Raw genomic sequence first — 5,741 nt, 5'->3', positions numbered from 1 at the left:
CCAATCCCCTAAAAAGGAGTTCGAAGAAAAAAAGGACGTGAGCCCTGACACAAGAGCGAAAAAATGCTAAGGTAAGAGCGTGAAAAAAATAATAAGTTAAGAGCTAATACCACATTTCCGGCATCCACTTCTTCTTTTTGAACGGTCTCTTAAACAGCCCTTTCTTTCCCATTCATTTTCCTTTGTATTGCTCCTCTACACCTTATTCTAAGGCCCCAACGTACTAATCAGCGCTTCCGTTGCAAGACGGTGATTATCGCTGGGCAAGACGTCATGACCAAATCGATGACAGGCGCCAAGTAGGCGTGCCTGACCTCTGGCTGACCTCTTGCAAATTCAAGCAATTTCCGTTCTTCTCTTCCAGACCTTGTTCCAGGAAGACTATGTAACTGGGGTCTCAGTCCACGCAACAATGACGAACAATGGGCTCACCTCACACTATAATTATAATCTAAGATCGCCTACGTGAGCTAGTGTTGCTTTTACTAAAACAGATAGTGATAGGAACATATGAGTGGAAAGAAACAAGAAGAATGGTGAGGTATCTTTTTTCTTTTTAATTTCACCATTAATGTAGATGTTTTGACGCATCAATCGACTCAATATAGATAACTTCTGAGGCGAGCTTGAACCATGCCTGTCAGGGCCAACATCCAGCAAGGTCAGTCTTTTACGTCGTTTCAAACTGCATAAGGTCACAAAAGCGCGCGGGGCACATTGAACATTTTCAGTTGGAAGGAAATTTTGAATTTTCCCCGGGTGGCGGCCGAAACCTATTCTTATCGATTTTGGACAAACAAGGGATCTTTAACGAGCGCAACTTGCACACGGGACCTCCAAGGTTATTCACCCTTATCTGAGAAGGCAGGGTGTTCGAGCAGGAAAGGAGGTGACAGGAGAAAATTTGAGAGTAAAAAATTTCCCATTGCTGTCCTGATTCGAATCCGAGACCTACAGAATAACAGACGAAAACAGTGACCTCTCGAAAACGAAAAACCCGTGGTCTTGTTTGATCGAGAAAAGAGAAGCATATCGACAAAATAGTAGTCATTTAGTGATGGGAAAAAGTAAGGCCATACAGAGAGAATCCCACGTGAGAACGTAGAGAAATTAGACTTACCACTTGTGCCCTACAACCACCCTCAAAGGTGGTTTCTTCGCGCATTTTCCAGAGGTTTGTTTTTTTTTGGTAAGAGTTTTACGGCACTTGCAACACAATAAGGTCATATAAATGCAGAAGATTAGAGGTGATACAAGAGAGTAACAAACATAAAAAAGAAGGACAAACATAAAAAAGAAGGATTGATCAGGACGATAGATATTTGATAGGAAAGAAGGAGCAAACCACACCAGAGCACCCGCCAACCAGCCACAGGATTTTCCAGTACTCTCCATCCGCCTTTTTTCAGTACAGAGACACAAAAACGGAAATTAAGCGCTCGGAATAAACAACACAAAAGGACATAAACAACAGAGGAAAAGAACAGAAAGCACCCATTGCTTAGTCAGCAACGTAAATACATGTAAACTGAAACGGATGCCAATACTATACCACAGAACAATATACTAGAAAAAAAACCTTCCACATTCTACTTCTTGCCTTTGTCCCCTGTGGTCCCAATCCTTTTCTCAATTTTCTCTGACAGTCTGTGAAACCCGTCCATTGTCAGTTGTCTTTACTAAACGCTGCGCTCGGTTCAGGAAATATGGAACCGACAATTTGACCTCAAAACTACCTCCTCGTAGCTGTCAAAATGCGGAAACCGGAGCAGAGCGGAAATTCAGGCGCTACGGACAGGCTTCCTCGCTTATCAGTTCTAGCAAAGAGCGTTGTGAAGGGCAGGGAAATGAAAACAGAAAAGATGAAGACAAAGAAAAAAGGCTAAAACAGACACCGCCAATAAGTGGACAGAGGGTGAGGACAAAGGAATCGCCTGCGGGTCCTCGCTGAGTCCCAGCAATGTCCATTGTTTATCACCCCGGCATGGTCACGACCATTGATGTTCTGAACAAGCAAGATAAGCAGAAACAATAGAGGAACAGCAAAGAAGTAGGAGCTTCAAGCAGCGTCCTCCAATCTTCCCCTCAATTATATCAAAACAGGCTTGATGAAGTCACTGGGAAAAAAGTAGAATCTTCCTTTGGGGTATACAGGTCCATTAAACTTCGCACTAATCCTGGATTCAATGGAGTGAAGCGGATGCAGCGATACCATGCCATTTTTTGTAGATGTTGTTATTGTACACAACGCCAGTCTCACGGGTTTCTCGACCACGTTGAGTAAAACAGGAAACACATTACCAACAAAAACCCCAAAAATAACAAATAACGGAAAGCTGACATATAATTTGTAACACAAAACTCGAAGGTGAAACGCCTGTTCAAGACAAAAGAGGATAGAGGAGTGAATACAACACTGAAACATCGATTAAGGGATATAAGAAAAACCCCAGGAGAGACTCAGCCCAACGTCATATTCACTGAGCCACACGGCCCTAACAATGTCCCTCAAATCTTCCTGAAACATGTAGGTCCATTATTTTCAGCTGTAAAGTGGTTCTTTGTGGTTTTCACTTCCGCTCAGCAGATGGCAGTTTTTCGGGAAGGACAACCAAAAAGGAGATGTGGACTAAAAATGGCGAGAAACATTTTGCTCGGGGTCGCGGACAGACGTAACACAAGAATTACTGACTCCATTTTCACCAAAATCAGTCGACAGCCCTATACAACAGCAATAATAACAACAGCAACAAAAACGATCAACTTTAGTTTAGTTTAGTAAGGTTCTACGGCGCTTGTAACTGCATAAGGTCATATGAGCCAAGGGGTGGATGTCAACAGAGAAGTCCAAACTGGGAATCAGGCTTACTCTGCTAACCTCTCTAACCTCAACAGCACAAAGTCTGCTTCAACTATCAAGGAACCTCCGGAAATAGCAGTTCACAAAAGAGTGACAAACATACAAAAGAAGTAGAGGAAAAATGACGATAGTATAAGGATGAGGGGGAAAAAAGCAGCAGTTCCCCCATGTTGTTCCGGCACATTATGAGCATGAAATTGATAAATCAGCCCATTTACAATCCTACTGTGCATAAGAACATGTTAATATTTCCCCTTTGGGAATGGTCTGAAGACACTTCAGTTAGTAGCGCTGCCCTGGTGGGGGAAAAAATCAACAACGACAACTACAACAACAACCACAACAATAACAACAGCAACAACAACAACAACAACAACAGCAACAACAACAGCAAACAATAACAAAAACCAGGACGATGAAAGCAACTACCACAGCAACAGCAATCGTTGAGATATGGTTAGGAAACTGATGCCGACACGGTATAACTTTGGTGAAAACATCTGAGACGTTGCACTCTGACGTAATTCCGGTTCAGCATGGAGCGCACCATTCGACTATTTTTTAAAGCCAAATGAAGGGCAAGGAGGGAAGGGTTGCGCGCAAACTCAATTATAGCTAGACTGGTGTTTTGCCTTTCACATGCACGCTCATAGTGCACCCTTTTTATAGAGTGCAGAGGAAAGCGGCCACGATACTGTATGGGTCTAGAATGGTAAAATTCAAGTCTATGGTTCATACCCAACTGACAAACCAAATTTTAAAAAAGAAGCATAACTTCCTAATGTGTTCGAGTTGACCTCCATACAAGAAGCCGAACAGACAATTTCAATGAAAATACGAACGGCCATTGAAAGGGAGGTGACGCCTCGATAGGTAACTCAAATGTCATCCATGATCTCACACATGATTTATTTCCCACATGCCCTTAACTCAGAAAACGAGATTGCCCAATCGCTACCTTGGCATTACAAAGTTCTATCTGCTCAGTAGCTCTACCTAGTTTCGAGAAAAGTGACGTCAAAAATTTTGTTTTACAGCAAGTCAAGCTTTTTAAAAATACAATTCTTGGAATATCTCGACAACGACTCAGAATAATCTTATGGGTTTAATTGAGCAGTAGAGCAAACATAGCATTTGATTTCTGACTCCATGGTCTTAGTAAATCAAACCGGCCAAAAATGTCAGAACTTTGTAATTCTGAGATAGCGCAATGTTTCCCCAGGCTGCGTGTGCCTCAGCACCTGGCACTGACAACAGTCATTTGCGTCTCCGCCCCCTCATGTGACAGCCACCTCCTCCCCTGGCAATTTTTGCCACACGCAAACACCACGTGACCCGAGCAGGTTGTTTCTTCTAGGTTGGGAGGGTTTAAGTGAGAGGTTTGTGGCACTTGCAACACGATATGGTCATAATATGAGTGCCAGAGACCAGAGGTTCAACACCCATATGTCAAGTGGGTGGTTCGATGGCGACAATGGTAGGTCCCGCTTCTCGTTTTCTAACCGTTTCCACCTGACATACCCTATACTCTGCCTCGCAAGTCAATGTAGTGGTCTCTATTGTGCCAATGGGCTTCTTTGCGCTGAAGCAAACAAATCCACTCGACCATTGTAAACCCAAATTAATCCGAGTTCAAAAATATAAATGTCGTTACTGCCCTTCCAGTTCGTGGGTTTGCAATGACATTTTCATTTTTTTAAATTCTCACACGAAGGATGAATAGTGCTGGCGAAGCGGTAGTAGTCAGAGATACAGCAATGAACAACAAGGAGAGCCAACACAGTAATCCAAAGAAGCGATGTTTTATTTCGATTTCCATGCAAAAAGCATAGGGAACTACAGGAAAAGGAGATATGATTATTCTTAGCCAAAACCATTAATTTCCTTAAAAGCACAAAAACAGAAGATGAAAAAAGGCAACATCAAGACATCATCGAACATCTTTTGCTGACGGGTAGGATTTCCTGATAATTATCTAACAATGTTCTTTACAGTATTCTTGTAGCCAGACGGCTAACTGCAGGGATCTCCGAATTGATAGGGAGCGAAATGGACGGTGCATCCATTGAGGGAACGTCCAATAACAGTAATTGATGAGATGTTTCATTCATGAACCGCGCAAAATTCTTCATCTTAGCTAGCAGGAGTAAACAATCGAGCAACGCTTGATTTGGTAAGAAGCAGCCGGGAAAAACATGCAAACAATACCTTTTTGTGCTGTAGTATTTTTTCAACTTTCTAGACACGAGGGAGCAATAACGAGACAGAAATAGTAAGTAACAAATATCGACCGACTTTCTGTTAAGAAGATGTCAAAATGAGTTAGCACCATGCACAAGTATAGAAGACGTCAACATGTTTCCCTGACAGTATTCTTATAACATATTGCCGAACTGTGTCCTTGAAGACTACTTAGGAGGGAAATTGTTTGTGAAGAGATTTTCCGACAAAAGTTCCATTTACAAATTTCTTTATAGAGCGCACTGAATATAAACATCGTCTTTTTTTGGCTGCCCAAAGCCTTCTCTCTTTGCAGAACATTGTAGAACAGAGAATGATGACGGTTGGGTTTGTTTGTTGTTGTTTTTCAAACAACCGGGCGATCATTTTGTTTCATTTCTTTAGTTCGTTTCTTGATTTTTCTTTCTTTCTTTCTCTATCGCTGACTTTTGTTATTGTTGCTGTTCTTGGTTCAACAGCCGTTGTTGTCACCAGAGGTCTTTTGTTGTTTCTTTATCTTTTAGACGGGCCGGTCTTCAGTGTCAAACAACAATAAAACCGTTCAGCTTTTGCAAGATATTTACGGGATCCTTCTCTTGATAACAATGGCAATTCTTGAAGCCCCTTTTAAGGCTAAGCATGCATACCTGCGTCATATATA

General features: G+C 42.1%; 1 protein-coding gene across 2 annotated transcripts in view; it reads left to right on the top strand.

Moving 5' to 3' along the window:
- LOC101862431 overlaps positions 1-5,741 on the top strand; it is a 59,401-nt gene that overhangs the window by 46,007 nt on the left and 7,653 nt on the right. The window lies entirely within an intron of this gene.

The sequence above is a fragment of the Aplysia californica genome, unplaced genomic scaffold (assembly GCF_000002075.1).
Source record: "Aplysia californica isolate F4 #8 unplaced genomic scaffold, AplCal3.0 scaffold00396, whole genome shotgun sequence".
Taxonomy (NCBI): domain Eukaryota; kingdom Metazoa; phylum Mollusca; class Gastropoda; order Aplysiida; family Aplysiidae; genus Aplysia; species Aplysia californica.
Note: the sequence above shows the minus strand (reverse complement) of the source record. Positions and strands in the feature narration are given on the sequence as shown.